This window comes from Rattus norvegicus, chromosome 2 (assembly GCF_021556685.1).
Source record: "Rattus norvegicus strain SHRSP/BbbUtx chromosome 2, alternate assembly SHRSP_T2T, whole genome shotgun sequence".
NCBI classification, from domain to species: Eukaryota; Metazoa; Chordata; class Mammalia; order Rodentia; family Muridae; genus Rattus; species Rattus norvegicus.
In genome coordinates, this window is record NC_141535.1 from 30,478,080 (window position 1) to 30,496,470 (window position 18,391).

The 18,391-nt window shown below is 45.1% G+C and overlaps 2 long non-coding RNA genes across 2 annotated transcripts in view; one reads left to right on the forward strand and one right to left on the reverse strand.

The window, feature by feature from the left end:
- Nucleotides 1-234: 234 nt before the first annotated feature.
- On the reverse strand, nucleotides 235-9,019 carry LOC147996008 (uncharacterized). The gene is made up of 2 exons (XR_015670520.1): nucleotides 8,906-9,019; nucleotides 235-461 (listed from the first exon to the last, which is right to left on the reverse strand). It is a non-coding gene; the product is annotated as an uncharacterized LOC147996008 (long non-coding RNA).
- Nucleotides 9,020-17,214: 8,195 nt separating this feature from the next.
- LOC102550768 (uncharacterized) overlaps nucleotides 17,215-18,391 on the forward strand; it is a 47,310-nt gene continuing 46,133 nt past the window's right edge. The window contains exon 1 of the long non-coding RNA XR_015670487.1: nucleotides 17,215-17,325. This is a non-coding gene — a long non-coding RNA (uncharacterized LOC102550768). The remainder of the gene's footprint in view (nucleotides 17,326-18,391) is intronic.

Consider the following 18,391-nt stretch of genomic DNA (forward strand, 5'->3'; position numbering starts at 1 on the left):
CTCCTCTCTGATGCTAAGACAACAACAGCACTTTCAGATTCAAGACTTTATAATTAAGGTGTGATGGTTATTTGCAGGGTGGTGTGGGGTTGTAATGCAGTTTGGAAACAGGTCTGTATAAATAATAATAAAACCTAAGGGGTTTGTACAGGCACATGAAAGAATGCACGTTAGATAACCAATAATATCTGCCCCCTTGAAGCATCTCATTAGCATTTATCAAGGAGTTAATGGTCTCAAAACACTTGACAGTTAATCCATAGAACATCCTTTGCAGATAATTAGATATTCTGATCTGAACTTGCAGGAGCAGACGCATGCAGCAGCTGTGAGACTTGACCGGAAGGACAAGGCAGGAAGCCGCTGGTGGAGTAGGCGATCGAAAACTGTTTCTCAGTTCCTCGGAGACATGGCTGTTCATGCGGCTCTTCTGCGTGACCTTTCAGAGTCTCGGCGAAAACCTGGGCAAGGAGAAAACTTACTTTTAACAAACTCATATTTGGCTCAATAAAAAAATGCAGTGAATTTCCATAGAAATGATTCCTTGGTTGCTGCCAGGCGTATTTGTGGAGGCTAAGTAGGATGCCTACCCACTGGCTCGTGAGCTCAGAGCTGCAGGAACGCCGTCCCCCTCACCTCCTGCATTCTGAGGACTCTTAGGACTTGGAGGTGTAACTGTGTTGCAGAAGAACTCCTTGTTCCAGCTCCTACAGAGACAATGCCATTTTGGAAACATTGTACCATGGTGCAGAGAGGAAGTATTGCAAATATTACCCTGAGAGAGGCTTTAAGGTGGAATGATTGATTTCTTTTTGTGAACTCACGTAAAACACTTCTTTGTGCTCCCTCTCAAATCTTATTTATTACTACTGCATATTGATAATGCGGGAGATTTTATTGGAGGCCTATATCGAGATGTGCTAACTATATGAAGAAGGCTTTAGATGAGTAACAAGTGAAAATTTTCAACTTTGGAGAAAAGGTAAAAACTTAGACTTTTCTTGTGTCTAGTTTTACTTGAAGATTTTTAGCAATACTAAATACATGAATGAACATGAACACACACACACACACACACACACACACACACACACACACACACACACCCCACAAGGCTGCTGTGGATGAAGCACAGAGCCTTGGGCTGGCCAGGCAAGTGCTTTACCCCTGAGCCACACTCCCAGACTCCCAGCCCCACTCTCAAGGCAGGTCTCACTGTGTAGCTTAAACTGGCCTCTAACTGCAAGGCTTCCCGCCTCAGCCCAAGTGCTGGGATCACAGCACCACCACACCTGGATCTTTTTTATTCTTTTTCTTCCAGTGAGGCTAAAACGTGGCGTGAAACAACCTTGGAGACAGAATTTTATAAAAAGATGTTAACCCTGAGAAGTAAATGTTTTCTTTAACTGTTACTTTCTGAGGAGCCACTCCCCCTCCCAAAAAAAACCTTTCATGTTTTTTATATCAAGGAAAATATGCTCAGTTGGTAATGTCGGACAAAGCCAGGCCATTGGTGGTGTTAGCAAGTCCTGTGTGTAGCTTTGCATCGATAGATACCTGGAGATGAGAAGCTCGCTTGTCCTGCCTTTATTTTGTAGAGGATAAAAGTCGGGTAATACAATAAGAAGGTCATACACTCATCTGTGGGGAAGTCAGGATCTGAACCAGGGCATTCCTGCTGCAGGCTGTTAACCGATGTTTACAGCAATCAGCAAACAACCCTTTTGATCCTGGGGTGGGTGGGATTAGGCTGTGTTAAGGAAGCCATTCTCAGTGAGGAAAACCAGCAAAATTGGCTTCGATCATAAAACGTTTCCAACTGAATAGTGACTTACACTTACAGACAGCGCTTTGACTCTGGTTTACTAAAAGGTATATGTGATAGAGTTTAGGATCTGTCCTTGATGCTGACTTTGATAACAGGAAAGGGAAGACAGGAGAACAGTGGAGAAAGGGGAGGTGGTAACGGTGTGGTTTCCCTATGGCTTAAGTCCTTCCTGGGCATGATGCTTTGACTGGACATAAACATCATCTGACTAAGTTCCTGTATATATACATCTCCACGTAACATTTGTGTGAATGACGCTTTCCCAGCCGCGTGCTACACATCCCTCGGTTGCTAATGATTGCACTAAGGGCCTCTCTGAGTCAACCTCTTAACAAAGTGCAGGGACAGGATTTTCAAAGGGAAAGAAGCACTGTGAAGTAGAGGCTGGGAAAGTCTGAAACTGAGCCCAGATGGCCTTGCTGTTAGCTCTTATCTCGAAGAGCCAGGGATGAAAGGTGAGAGGCTGGTCAATCTGTTTATTTCCGACCTCCGGTTCTGCCTGATGCTTTGACCTCAGGGAGCTACCCATTGTATCCTCTTCTACCTCCTTCCTGCTCCCTCTGCACTCTGAGGCAGCCTGCTCACCAGCAGTCCTCACCGACAGAAACGGAAATATTGTAGAGTACGCCAAGGCCACTTGAGGCCAGCAGGGACCTGGAGCAGTAACAGACAAGCAGTAGAGGTTAGCGTCCTAGACTCAGTGCTAGAAGAGACTGAGAAGCAGAGTTCTGGGGAGTCACTCAGAGCTGCGTCTAGAGCAGGAAGAGCTGTGCATGCTTTGCAGAGGGAAGGCTACCGGGGAGTGGCTAACACCAGGGGACAGGTTTAGTTACTTATTTTATTATTTAAAAGTCAAATCTAGTGCTTTATTCCTTTCCTGCGATACTTAACGCTATTTACAGTAGATTTTATTTTCGGGGCCACCCTTTAAGAATGTGTTTTCCTAGGCAGGGCAGTAGTGATACACACAGTTAATTCCCCAGTACTGGGAAGTAGAAGTAGGTGGATCTCTGTGAGTTCGAGGTCAGCCTGGCCTACAGAGTAAGTTCCAGGACAGCCAGAGCCCTTACACAGAGAAGCCCTCTCTCAAAAAACTAAACGAAACAAAACAAAAGCTTTCCTTCTTTGCTTTCCTCCCTTCCTCCTCCCTCCCCTTCCTTCCTCTTCCTCCCTCCCCTTCCTTCCTCTTCCTCCCTCCCCTTCCTCCTCCCCACTTCCTCCTTCCTCCCCTTCGTTCCTCTTCCTTTCTCCCTTCCCTTCCTCCTCCCTCCCCTCCTTCCTCCCTCCTCTCTCTCTTCCTCCCTCCCCTTCCTCTTCCCTTCCTCCCTCCCTCCCCTTCTTTCCTCCCCTTCCCCCTCCCTTCTCTTCCCCCTCCCTCCCCTTCCTCCCTTCTCTTCCCTCCCCTTCCTTCCCCCCTCCCCTTCCTCCCTTCCTTCCCTCCTTCCTAACTTTCTAACTTTCTTCTTTCCTCTCTTTTGTTCCTCAATTTTGACTGGTGGTTCTACACTTCCTTATACCACAAACTACCAAAGAAGAAGAAAGTCAGGCTTCGGGAAAGTTGACTACATGCCTGTATAGCATGAGAGGGGCCACACCACTCCTGGGCTGACAGCTCTTACTTCTGTTGACTCAAACTGTTGGACTACTTGGAGCAGGAGGGAGCAGCATCCTACCTCAGAGGCAATGCCTCGAAGTCTTAAGCCCACAGACATATTTCACAAAGATGGATTTAAAATGCATGAATGTAAGAAAATGGGCAAGCACAGTATTAGCTCATCACGCCCCTTCAGACACCTGTTTTGTTGGGAGATTTTCAGGAGACTTATTCTACAAGGTGAAGGGGAGCCCCGAGATCCTGCTTTGGGGACCTATTTAAAAATCATGTCCAATGCTCCACATCTTCTCCATCATGGCGTGGCTTGTAAATGGAGATGTCATTGCTGGTGGGAATCCATCCAACGTGGAACATGCTATCACCGGGTGATACTTGGTGCCCAAGGCTACAGAGTCATTTGGAACCATTTTCCCACTGACTGCAGCTGGGCTGTACCTTGGGGTTCTGGGTGGGTGCTGGGTGGAGTCAAGGAAAGGCAGATAATCATGGTGGACCCATCTGAACAACTTGATGTCACCCGTGATCTGGAGAATCACAAACCCCAGACCCATTCCTTAGTGAAATCTGTTCTCCTGTGAGGGAGGAAGCGCCAGGCATCTGTTGTTATTTGAAAATGCTCTCAGGAGCCTGCCGGGCTCTACTCAACCTGGTAAATGGTTTTCCTTATATTGTTCTGTCTTCAATGATTCAAGTACTTCTGTGCTATCCTCGCCTGTACCCAGGAACAACGTTCTGCTGACCTTAACAGCGTGCCAAGAAATAGAAGCGTTTCTTATACCAGCTTGGTTGCTCCCTCTCCCTGGGTTGAGGGAGAGCTGCCAACAGCAGTGTCTGTCTGGTGTGAGGGATGCAAAGGAGATTAGGGAGCCTTGTGCAACAACCATGTCTCATGGGATGACCCACATCGGGGTAGAGCAGACATTATCCAGGGGAGGACAGATGTTGCAGCTTCTGTCTGCTTCAGCTATGAACTAGGGATTTGAAGCTTACTACTTAAGACGTTGTTATGTCCCCTTCCCTTCCCTAAGTTGACACCCTCCACTCTGGTACCGCAGAACGCAAGTGCAGATACCGTTAGTTGAGCTGAGTTTGGATGCCTTTGACGCTGGTTTCTAGATGAGCATAGCCATTCTCTTTGCTTCCTTTTCTTCTATATGCTATTTGAGACCAGGGGGGATTGGCCTGAAATTGCACACATCTCTTTGTGCTTGTCACTAGAAGTTCCCTAACTCATGAAGCTGTGTCAAGGGGCCCTTCTGATTGGGCTAGGGTTACCCAGGCCGGAGGGAGACATTAGAAATGGATGATGAGTGTTCCCTTGGTTGTAGGTCATGGGAGAATATTCTAGACCACGGCGTGATTAACTAGAATGAAATTTTCCTGAGTCTCATGGAGATTCAAATGAATGGGAAGGGCCACGCCTAGGGTTTTACTAATTGGACTTCACCCAGATCCAAGAGCTTGTAAACTTCAAAGAGCGAGGCAAACATTTGTTGATTTCCTGAACGTGTTTTTGGAAAGAATCTTTGCTTGGTCTCCGGAATGGCACCTCAGGCAGGAAGGTGGGCATTTTACCACTGCAGCACATTGCAGGCCAAAAATCGAGTTTCCTCAGTTGGTTTTCTTCCCCTTCTGAGCTTTCAGTTGTTGTCATGCCTAAAACAGAGGCACACCTGAGAGCAGAGGTGGAACCGGATGAAGGAGAAGGATCGAGGTAAAAAGTGCTCTGGTAAAACAAGGCAGGCTTTTTAAACGTCCAGGGATTCTTGCAGCGTGGCTCCCTCTCCTCTGAGGTTAGCATGTTTAATTATTAAACACAGAGCTTCATCAACATTTGGACTCCTTGGAGACAGCCAGCAATTATCTCAGATTCTGTTCCCACTGCCATCCCGCCCCAACTTCAAAGGGAACTCATTACCAGGCCCCGAATTCTTCAAATTACTTTCCCATCATCTCAAATGATGTTTATAAGTAGTTCATAATGAGAGTCTAATCTCACTCCTCAGATTACCAAAGAAGCTCGCAGAAGATGGACTACGATAAGATTATCCCAACCTGGGGTGATTATCTTTGGATCACGCCTCCCAACAAGATTTTAGTCACTGGTTTGTTAAAATTTTGGGAGATATTTTATGTACATATATTTACAAGAATAATTTATACGGGCTTGTCCCTGGTTCTTATTCGCAAATTACCATCCAAATGAGACTTCTCAAAATGAGCTATTTTATGTCTTGCAGATGAATAATTAAAAATGTATATTAAAGTCGAATGAATGTGATGAGCCCGTCTTTGAGGCTGCCAGTAAAACATAGCCCCCTTTGTTTTATGGGAGATTGTATTTCATACAAGGAAGATCAATCCATCCCAGGGCCCTTAAGGCTTTATTAATAGTCAGATAGCCTACTTCATTAATTTGAGCAGTGTCAAGGTTTGCCCTTGACAACAACAACAAAAGAAAGAAAGAAGAGACATAGTTATCACATCTCATGTTTGTTGCTTAACGTTTTTCTCGATCATTATTTACATGATTACTTGATAACAATGTCAACAGTAGACCAGGTAGAGTCGGGAATAAGAATTTTCTGGAAATCGTCTTTGTACAGATTTAAGAACTCTCACGCTTGTGTCAGGCTGAGCCTGCTCTCCTAAATCTTTTACTGTTGACAGCTTTTCTCTCCCTCAGCGGCCAGCTCTTGCAAGCTGGCTGGCTCCCGTCTTGTGGCAGTGAGGTGGGCTGTCCGCTCCTCACTTTGTCCTTACAGGTTGCAAAAGGAGAAGAGGGGATGGGGTGTAGGAGGGTGAGTATGAGAGAGTCTGCCGTCAGCCTTCCAAGTTTTGCAGGGGCAGACAGCTACTGAGCTACAACAACAATTCCGAGGCAAGCGACAGTGACCAAGAGGATGGGTCACATTTGTGAGGCAGCATGAACTGAGGACAACTGAACCGAGCAGCGTCCATTGCACACGTCAAAAAAAAAAAAAAAAAAAAGACATAAAGTGACACAGAGATGGGAAAACTATATTGTAAGAACCACAGCTCCTCCACCTTTTATGTATTCTGTAGCAAGGGATCTCTAGACTGTGACTGTCCCTTGTTGCCCCTGCTTTATCTTTCTTGTTCACCTTTGTCCTAATTCTGTGCTAAAGCCAGAAAAGTCGCTTAGGGAGATTAACCAGGGGAGTTTATATGTCATCCACCTTTGGGAGAACTGAGATTTTTCGACGAAGGTATGAAGGATGTTGCAACGCTGGTCACGCTCTTGTGTGTGTCTGCCTATCTTTCCTTACCTGTGTGGGATCAGACACCATAAAAATGGAGACTTTGACATGTGATCACGTTAATTTTTAACTGCCATCTCTTGGCATTAGAGACCAAATCACTGAATAGAGATACGACTTAATATTCTATCCCCTGAGAGGAAGTAAGAGACTTGTAAAAGGCAATGCAGGTAAGGGGTAAGAAAGGCAGGGAGAGGCCTTTTCTTACTCTGTCCTGTTCTGGGGGTATCAGGTCAGAAGGAGCCTGGCTGCCTGGTTAGGAAGAAGGGCATAATACACACAGAAGTGAGGATCAGAAAGACAGAACGCAGTAGGAAGCTATAAGGAGCAGATGAAGCCCGGGACTGTGTAATATTGACATGAGCATGGCCATGTCAGGGATCCCAATGTCCCAGACCCATGGGAATGACAAGGCCTTCCCTGGATCTGGCTCATGAATGGCAAAGCCATCCCATTTGAAGACTACTGATGTTGGCAGTGTGTTCAGAATGCACCAAGTACAGCTTCCTCTCCTGGGTACCAGCAACCTGAGAGACTGCTCCCCTGTAGTGACTAGCTGGCCCACATCCTCATCATTCATGTTGCAGACATGCTGAGTTCCCAGGGTGTTACTGGTGTCTGTCCATGCCAGTACATGGCCCACCTGACCCCAGCTTTTCTGTAAGCATGTCTGTCATTTCACCATGCCTCGTTGTCCAAGTTAGGTCAAAGTTGTTAGACAGATCACGGTAGGATCATAGAAGGAAAGGAGAATGATCTTGTTTGCCAAATAAAGCATCTGTAAAGTGGGCAGTGCTTGACGTTTATGTCTTAATTGAGGCAGTCTTTGCTGTGATCCCTGCTTTCCAGGAACCTCCGTTTCAAAGAATAGCAACCACCACCACTGCAAGATGCAGAGAAAGGTCCTTTTCTACTGCATGCTGACTCCTCATCCCATGCAGAGGAAAACTAAGTTGCTTTCGAAATTCCCTGGGCGTCACCTAAACGCATTGTTCGACACAGACACAATTGTATGCTCTCTTGCTTCTTGTTTGAAAACTACTGATTCCTGATCGGCCAGAGGAGCCTCTTGCAGCTTGGGAAGTTATTTCCACCTAACACTGTTAGTGTCATCTCTCTGATCAGTCCAGATGACTGAAAGAATCTGGATCAAATCCCTAAAGACCCCAAACAGCAGAGCGAATAGGAATGTATCCTGCCTTCAAGTCTGTGCAGCAACTTAACCAATGGTGGCTAAGACTTGGGCAACAGAAGGTCTGTAGGGAGCTAGAATGGTCGTTTGGTAGAAAGTCAGCAGCGGATGGCCTGTGGAAGACTGGAAGAAGAATCTGCTACATGGCTAAATTCTATACAGATCGGGATAATTGGGTTGCAGTGAGCATGCCAGTACTAGGGCTGACTCAAACGGCTACATTGTTGCCACCTGTCAAGTCCTGTGTAAAGTTTGACCACACCCCTGTCATCTTCAAGACACACCTATCATTTTTATTAAGCCCTTTGGAGAATCTTCAGGGTCTGCCACCTTATTCTCCCCTGACACCCCCCCCCATGGGGTATAAGATTACAACCTGTTTACCTTTTCACAAAAGTCGACTCATTTTTTACTCGCCCTGACACACACTCCCACCACCCCAGGATTTATCTGTTTCTTTTTTCCTTGAAAGACAAACATACTGGCTTTGAAACAGATGGCAGCGGAATTTGTAACGGTGGGAAAAATAAAACCCTCTAAAGTATAACAGGTTTATACCTTCCAAATATGCCATTTTGTAAGTTTTCATGGGTTCTTTTCTAGTCTCCATACAGTAGTTCTGTGGGCTATGTGGTCTCTTGTGACTCTAAGTATCCCCTTCCCGGTAACTTCAGCGTGGCTCTTGAGCTCCCCTGCCACTTTCTATAGAACCTCGGCAAAGAAGCAAATCAGGAAAAGTAGTGACCAATGTTTGCCAAGGCAGGTAGGATGATTATGTTAGCATGTGTCAAGTCCCAGTAAACAGAAGCACTTGTTGAAACACCTAATGTAGGAGCTGGATGTAGTGGGAATTTTTGCTACCTCGCCTTAAACTCTAGGAATGGGCTGTGCCACCAGCCCCCACCCAGGTTCTCTCGGATCCATGGACGAAACACACACACACACACACACACACACACACACACACACACACAAATTTAGTTTTTAACCTGGCTTATGGCTCAACTGCTGGTCCTTTCTAATCTTCTGCCTGGGGAAACGGCCCAAGGCCGCTCAGCAGGAGATCTCACAAGGCTGGTCACCCTTTCTCCTTTGGAAGTATGGTAAAAAAATCCCCTCTCTCTTGCATCTGCAAGCTTGTCTGCTGGACCAGAAGTCCCGCCTATTCTGCTCAGCTCATTGGCCACTAGCATCTTTATTGATAGATTAAGAACCAATTAGGAAACAAGACAGTAAATATTGTCCTGGGTGCGCCCAGCACCCTTATCAGGCAGCTCATTGATGGCTGTAGCTCCAGTTATAGGAGATTTGATGCCCCCTGCTCTCCTCATACACAGGCATGTGTATGTACATGTAAATAAACAAAAAGAAATACCTAGTAGAGAATTTTGCAATGGTTGTGTCTTTCCCAGGGACCGGAACACAAAGCCACATGGGCTGAGATGGGCAAGCTGCTACGCTGCTGGGCGTAGACTCTTCCAGCCATCTTGGAATGCCTATACATTTTTACTCAGTATATCCAATGTGCGTTTTTTCCCCTCTAAGGAGCCCCTTCCCAGAGGATCCTCAGTTCTCTGATGGGAATGACCAGACTACACAGCCTCCGGGAATGGGTAAAATGAGGGCTTGACCCTCAAGAGACTTGCATCAAGCTCAAGATGGCAACTCAGTCTCTGAGGAAGCTGATCCGTAAGAGGTGGGAAATCAGGCTGAATCTGAGCTCCTGGCTCAACCACCCTCATCGACTCCTGGTTTTGAAATGGTGAAACCGTCCCATTGGCTCTTTGCTTTTCTTTGCTCAACAAGCTCCCTTTCTGGATCGGAAATGATATGACTGAGGTTTGTGTCTTGACAGTCTGTGAAGGCCTATGGTATGAGCTATGCGTTTCCGGTACCAGAGACCCTTGGATGGTTGCTGACTGTTGCCTTTGGCCCTTGTCACAAGGCAGGCATGACTTTCTGAGGGCATTTCCCCCCATACTTTAACAGAACAATCTATCAATTACTAGGTATTCCTATATAAATTCAGAATTTAGTGGGATCCAAATGAATGAGATTTCCTCATTTTTGACTTTCACATTGAGTTGGTATATGGTAAATCTTAATGGAACTATTATTCAGAAAAGAGCAGATTATTTTGTAAATATAAAAAGTATGATGTATTTTTGGGGAAAAAAATCTTCTCTGCAGGAAAAAAAGGAGAACCAAATTACCGATGTCATGAACCTGTTAGACAAAGATAAGAAACGAATTTACAGTAAGTAAAACATTTACTTTGTCAGCTGTTAAGCGTTTGGTTTTGAAACAGTGTTATCAGTCAGTGATCCACAGAACTCCATGCTGTAACTATGAGTCTCTTTGTTAATGTATTTTTTTTTTCCCTAGCTCCAAACTCAACCCATCCTGATCGCCTTTCCCTGAGTCTTCAGACTTCTCAGAGACCCACTGACATAATCTGCAACGGTGGCAGGAGGCATTCGTAGCAGGCTCCTTGCGGCTCACTGCTGAGTCCTGCCTCTAAGTGAGTTGATATATGAGTTCGTATTTGGAAAGTACTCGGAGATCCTCATGTGAAATGCAAACTCGGGTTCTTGCTTCCTCTTATTCATCTTTGGTCAAGTGCCTGGTACCACAACAATATTCACTGGGTAAATAATAAGCCCAATGAAACACACTTCCGGCTCCATTTTAATAATGTACTATTCATACTTTTTTTTTTTTTCTGGAACAAAGAATCCTTGTGCGGAGTTGCTCTGCCAATATTAGCCTGATATCTTATTGCAGGTAGAGTGAAGAGATAGAATGGCAAGGCCCAGGAACACTGATAAAGTCTCCTTTCAAACAAAAGCGAATAGGGCAACAGCACAGATGACAGAAAGCCAGGATACTGTTTAGTGCCCTTAAAGGGACGTGAATGTATGCGCTCGGTTATCCCGATACTTGCCCTGGTTATAAAATGCTGAAATGCCCAGAGGAAAAATCATAATTATAGTTTCCTGAGCAATTCTCTGTTGTTTTTGGAAGGCTATTGTTCTCTGGTGCGATTGCAGCCTTGGGAGAGGCTGACAGAGATGTTTAACAGAGAGCAGAACCGTTGCCAGCCATTTCCAGTGGGAATGGAGCTACCAAATATTTTTCTCAAATTATAGAAAATTGCCATTTGTAGAGTCCACACAGCATTTAACTTCTTAATTTAGGATTAGACATCTGTAACTTATTGTTAGGACATCCGGAGGGTTTGCAAAACCCTGCAATATGAATATATCTTTCAGTTTTGTCCCATAGCATCTCTGATGAAAATTGCTTTGGTCCCGTTTGTAAAGAGTTGCTGATGGCCAAAGGAACCACTCTGTAATTTTACAGCTGAAAAGACGAGGTCTTCCCCAGGGCAGTGTTGACATGTTTTCACCCAAATTCACCACCACTTGACCAGGGACCCTGACCGTGGTTACCCTTCGGGCTGCTGCCACAATTCTAACTGGATCTAGCAGAGCAGAGAAAAACCTCCTCTCTCAGGCCTCCAGCTTAGCCAAAGACTAGGGCCGTATAGTACTACAAGCTTTGGAAGCCATGATCCTTATTGCTCCTCTCTCTCTCTCTCTCTCTCTCTCTCTCTCTCTCTCTCTCTCTCTCTCTCTCACTATTAACACACAGGTAGCATGGGTGAGTTGTTTTTTAAATTATGGACACAAGGATCATTTGACGACTGTTAGGTATAAGGATCACTTAATGATTGTGGAGTTGAGAGGTTTCGAGTTTTCAAAGGATGAAGAGAAGTGTAAGGGAATCTGAGTCTTTTCTTTGTAATCTGTTTAGATTTGTTTCAGGTCGGTTACTCCCGTTAGGTCATGATCACGTCCAAGGAAGGGCTGCATTGGAGCTGAGTGTTGAAGGATCACAAAGATGACCCTGAACTAAGACTCAAGGGGCTAAAAGAATGGCGTGGGCAAAACTGGGCAGTTAGAGTCGATGGTGTGGCCTTGTCAAGAAGCACAGAGGAAGCTAGAAAAATTCCAAGAAAGCCACGTGGCAAATTGTAGGCATGAGTGTGGCTTTCTCTGGAAAGCCATCTCTGGTGTGCAACAGTAGACTGATTGTTGTTTCTCTACACTTCCAGAATGTTCTTCTCCTGACCCAAGGTAGCAGAACATGGAATTATGTTCTTATCGGTACCCCGTCTGTTTTAAGCTCCATACAGAAAAGACATTGTCTTGATCACGTTTGTGTTCTTAATCTGTACGGTTGGTGGGGTCCTGGGTCTGCTCTGCCACAGGGCTTGGCCACTCAGGGAGGCAGGACACAGGGATGTTGACCACCCCGGGACACTGCTCCAGGGGTCTCAGACACAGGACAGCTGTAGCTAGCTTGGGGGTCCCCAGGCCTACAGTGAGGCCAGGGCCATCTGGTTCTCAGTCTCTCGGGCACCCAGGCACTGTTGGAAGCATTCTTGGCTTGATGATGCAGCTTGATCTTGATTTGATGGCTGCAGGCTTGATTTGGCTTGGTGGCAGCCATGGCTGGGAGCTCAGAGAGGCCTTCAACAGGAGATTAGATGGCTGCTCTATAGGTGAAGACCTTCTCCATGGCTTCCCATGGCAGATCCTGATGAAAAGAGGCAGTCCATGGTTTTAAGACATCTATTGTCATGGCAGAAAGCAGATGAGTAAAACCATACTCCACTTCTCAGGGTGGGCCTGAGGTTAGATACCTTTTGCAGGGAGGAATGTCTGGGAAGGAAAGCTTATTGACTAAGCCCTTCAGGCCTCTAGGTACCTCATTAAAATGGAGATCTGTATTGAGCCTAAGTGACCACAGGTCATGTCCTCTACCTGTGGAGTGGCTTGGGATGTTGCCTTTATATGACTGATGGTCACAAATCTATGGAGGACTGTGTCTAGTGATAGGGGCCTGGTGCCTTGGAATCTGGTGAAGTGCCTACCTTTCCTTCAGGGTCACTGGGGTCTCTAGCCTTAGCTCAACTGGGAACCAGGCTGCCTTTCACGGTCCCACATTAATCTTCTGGATAGTGGTTGATAGACACTTGAAACCCTTTCCCTTAAATCAGCAGTTCTCAACCTGTAGTTCATGACCCCCTTTGTGGGAGGGGGTCGAACGACCTATTACAGGGGTCCTAAGACCATCTTTATATCAGATACTTATATTGTGATTCATAACAGTAGCAAAATTACAGTTATGAGGTAGCAAACAGATTATCACCACACCATGAGGAACTGTATTAAAGGGTCACAACAGTAGGAAGATTAAGAACCACTGCCTAACATGACGACTTCAGATATTCTGATTATCTCCAAAGGCCTCAGAATAGCTTAGATAACTGTTCTAAGCTATGAAAAATTAAATATGTGTTTTATATTACAAAATGAACAGAATAACATACCAAGTGAGTTAGTTTTTTTTTTTTTTAATGCATCTGATAGGAAGTTAGGTACGAAATTGCTAAAAGGACGTCTTTATGAAGGAGTTGTGTCTGCTAGGTGACGTGTCAGCAGAAGGCGTTTTTAGGGATACCACAAGCATAGACAGAACCCTTATATGCAGCTTACGCAAAGATTACATTGGAAAGAACCTTGAACTTGGAATCAGAGAGCATGGGCCTTGCTCTACAAATTGCTACATGTTTCTGGGAAAGCTCTGATCTTCAGGTTTCTTATCTGCACCCTGAAAAACCATTGCCTCGCACTCTTTGCCTCGCAGAGCTGTGAGGATCAATATGATGATATAGATGGGAGACAGTGGGCTGCAAAGAGGTTTTCTTCTCCTTCTCCTCCTCCTTCTTCCTCTTCCTCTTCTTCCTCTTCCTCCTCCTTCTGCTCCTCCTCAGGAAGTCACTTGTTCTCCTGAATGCTTCCCTGTATTTTTGTTCTTCAGGTGAGTGACAGGTTGAAGACCTTAGCACTTTGGATTTGATGCTCAATCCATGATTGATTGCACTATGCCACTGCCTTCTAATCTGACAAGGAAAATAATTCAGATTGGGAATATATCTATATATCTATATATCTCTATCTCTATCTATCTATCTATCTATCTATCTATCTATCTATCTATCTATCTATCTATCTATCTATCTATCTATCTGTAAAACTTTGTCCTTGGCTGAATGTTTGATACCCTCGGATGTTTAACATAGCTCAGTAGCATAAGTCTCCAGTCTGTTTTGTTGTATAGCCTTCTGTAGTGCATGGACCTATCTGGCAACAGCTTCTGGCCTGTGCCATGCTGACAGGACAGGTGGGCATTGTTCCCCAGCATGATTCTTTGCTCTCCAGTTTTTTCCCCCGCTGTGGGAGGCTGGCTTTGGTCAACACATTGAAAAACCTGACCAGTTTTTCTTCAGCAGAGTTTCCTTCAGTCTCTGAGAGAAGAGAAAGGGGATTTCTTTTTTATTTCTACCCTAAGTATTTTGATGAAATGTGAACCTGACAGAAATTTGTCATTCCTTGGTGGCCCTTTGTCTTGGTTCATGACAGGTTTATTATATTTGATCTTCAAAGCCCAGAGAGTAGAGGGTGGTGTTTGATTCCATATTCCAGGTACAATTCACTTTGATTATCTTCTTGGAATTGGCTTCTCAGGGATGAGAGTCTGTTGTCCCAGATCACCCTGTAGTCTTGGACCACCGCAGAACCACAAACTGCAAAGTGTGTATATAACTTAGTTATTCAGTCCTGGTCAGGAAACTGCCGTATTTTGCTGAGTTGTGATTTTCTGATACACTCCATTTAAAATTATTTCTTCGTGTGCGTGTGTGTTGTGGGGGTAGATTTATACTTCTGACAAGGGAAATAGCTATAAAATGTTAAGATGCATAACCAGCCAGGGCTGGAACACATGCTGTATCATTTACTCTGCTGAATTTGGTCATATGTAAATCCCCTTCTTTGCATAATGATCTGTAAATGGGAAAACTGGAGGAGCAATGTCAAGCGTGACTCAGCCACAGTGCACTGAATACCCTCAAGAGTCAAAATGTCTTCCTAAATTTCAAGTCTTCCTCCTCAAAACTTGGCTGTGGTGCTTGGGCCCTGTCTAGCTCATCCTTCAGTTTACAGAAGACGCAGGCCATTGTGGAATTAAGGTCTGACAAAACAAGCAAGCAGAGAGGCAAAGAACGATGTAGCCGCACGTTTTGTTCAAGTGCACAGGAACGCACGTGCAAACTCATCTACCCATTACACTGGTTACATGCAAAGCCTAGTGGTCAGAGTGGGAGAGCTGGGGCTTGGTAGCTTTATGTAGTGCACAGATACCTTTCAGTTTCTTTTGTGCAACTCTGAGAATTTATGAAGACTTGGAAAGTCTCCTTGAAAACAATGAATGCTGTTCAACTGTGAGAGGTTCATGCATCACCCATGGGTTTTAGGATTAAGGGTTAACACGTGGGAGACATAGATAAGTGAGTGTATAGATATGCTGGCATAGCGCTCTCTCTCTCTCTCTCTCTCTCTCTCTCTCTCTCTCTCTCTCTCTCTCTCTCTCTCTCTCCCTGCACCTAGAAGAGGAGAGGCCCCATTTTCCACTCAAGAGAGGGTCCCACTTTCTTACCAACAGTCTAACTGTTGTTCCTCAAAACTTGCAATGAATGTTTTCTGTCTTGGCAGTGTTTTTATGGGGTGCAGGTAGGGGAAGGCAGAAAAAGGAACATTCTAGCTGGCAAGAAAAATGCTCCATTTGGGGTTAGGAATTTAGGATCATGTAGTTCCTGGTTCATCGGTTTTAGTTATGTAAACTTGGCATTTGTTACCCTTTGTAATTGTCATCTTGGAGGCTTCCTGCCTTTATCCGTTAACGTACACCTAGTCCTGGAAGCTTGTAGTGTCCGTACAATCTAATATATGCAGAGAATTCTTTCAGTTTCTGAAACTCACTGCTGAATAAGCTCACCCCTTCCTAGTTCTTTCTGATCTCTGGCTGGCTGGTTCAACTCAACTGTTTTGTCTCAAACTTCTTTCCAAGTTGACTGATTCAATCTGGAGTCTCTTGGTTTCTCTTGAATTGTCTGCTTGGCCTCACACTAACTTCATGTGCTTTAATCTTCTGGCTCCTTCTCCTTCTCTGCCTTGTCTGTCTTCACCTGTGTCTAGCTTGTTCTCTCTCTACAACCTGTCTCTGTACACCTGTCCCAGCCTCTCTCTCCTTTCTGCACTCTCTCTTAAGTCACCCCTCCTTCCTCTCTGTTGAGCTCGACATGTCTTATTCTGCTAAATCTTTCTCTGATTCATCACTTTTTCTGCTACTCAATTAGACATCGCTTTCAAACGTGGGTGCCTCTTTCTACAAACTAACTTTACCTTTGTTGTTTGGGATTGAAGGTGTGTGCTAAGGGTGTGTCTGTATTCCAGCCAGAGGGATTAAAAAATGTGTTCTAAGGCCGAGTCATACCACAATTAGAATCAGGTTTTTCTAGGAAACAATACAATCTTAGGTTTCACAGTATGATCCAATATCCTGCAACAAACCTTTCCAGGTTCCACATGTCTTAATCTCTAAAGTCAAAATGGTGGTACCTGAATTCGGGGAATGTAGCTCATTGTAGATGGGTCATGAACAAAACCCTGGGTTCTGTCCCCAACACCACAGAAGAGAAGATGGGAAAATGTTGTATCTGCTACACCTACCTCATGGCCAGGGAGGGGGACCTTATGCTGGGATGGAAAAGAGGTAGTGTTACAAAATAATGATGATTTTTCGCAAGCCACAATGGTCTTGAACTACAAGGCATTGCCTTTACTGTAACTCTCTGCTACACAGATATTTTAGGGACTGACTAATGTGATTAAGTGCAGGCCTCCACTTATTCGCAGAGCATCAGGTGGTTCCTGGGAGGCGGGAGGGCAACTGTTGTCAGAGCAAAACAATCCCTCAGCGCTAATCTCTGACCTCAGTTTCGGAGACGAATCCAGCATCAGAAACCTCTTCGAAAATCTTCAATGTATTGGCAAGAGCCAAATTTATAAATTCAGAGATAGTGGTTAAAAAAAATCAACAACCTATAAGCCAGAAGTTTATCTGTTTTATTTTCTAGAAGGAGGCACCCATGTTTGAAAGTGATGGCTTTATTTGCTTTACTGATTAAAAACAGCCCAGGAGGTCACATACCTACCAGAATCTAACCCCCACCCCAGCCTCTCTTTCTTGGTTTCTTGCACTTCCATTGAGAAGTGGCCGGGGCTTCGGTGGCAGCCTGGCAGGACGGACGGTGGTAGGTGTGGGCGTCAGGGAACTGCTGTTGGGAGCCGAAGTGCTGGGTTTGCGTTCCGGCTCCTGGTTTCACTTAAGTGACTCTGTGACCGTGGGCTGTGTTCTCAATTAGTGCCACAGATTCTTCCTGAGGAAGGCAGCTCTGAGCAAGAGCTCCTGGTAAATCTGAAGGACTCGGCCGGAGAAGGTACTGTTTTTAATCATCGTATTCCCTAAATGTATGTGTTTGTTAGTGAAATGAGCAAAGGGAAGAGTCGACGCCATATTGCATTTCCACAGATTGCCTGCCTAGTTTGCTTCCTGGTTACGCACATGTCAGAGTGCCTGACTGCCTGGTGGTGGCTGGGAAGGGTATGTCTAGAAGCAACTGATCAAAACAGAGCCAAGACTTCTGCTCTGGTTGCAGAAGGGAAAGCAATCTTCAGGGGTGATTTTTCACATCTTATACTTAGCAAAAGGGGTTTTTGTTTGTTTGTTTGTTTGTTTTTTTAAACAAAGTTACATTTGATTTTTTCTAGAAGCTTTCACATAGATCCAGTCTTCCCCAAGGATGAGTACCCATATGTTCTCTCTCAGGTCTACCTTACCCCACCCCCCCAGACTTCTCCCTACCCAATGCTCGCTGCTGTATTTTATGTTCAGATATGGCAGCTGCCCACACAGATGGATCCCAGTGGGTCAAAAGAGGCATCGTATCCATAGGAACCAGAAAAGAACCAGGCAGTCTCTGCTCTCTAAGCCATGTGTTTTCGATGTGGCCAGACTGGCTAATGAAGGTATTTTGTTCCAGTTATGACACTTAGAAACAGACAAGGCAGGAGCTGTCAGCTTTCATCCAGACACTGGAGTGTAGAAGGGTGCCCAGCAGGAGCCATTGGGGGTCGTTCACCCTCTTTTAACCAGCTCCCAGAATGCTGTCCCATGTGCCAGCTCCCAGGCAGGCTGGATACATTAGGCAGACTAGAAAGCAAATCCTTGAAATGGGGGCTTTGTTTTTCCTTTGACAAACATGTACTATATACCGGCTACTCTGCTAAGTCCTAAAGAAACGCCCAGACAAATAAGACACAGTTCCTACGTTTAGTAAGTTAATAGTGTGGTAGAGAAGACACAGAAAGATAAAAAATTACGCGATGTGTGATAAATCCTGTTTGAAGTCGTGAGTTTTCCCAAGGCTCAGCAAAGTGTGAAAGGAATCTTTGATGGGTGGTATACCAGGTGTTTCAGATTCTCCTACCGGGAGAAGACCAGAT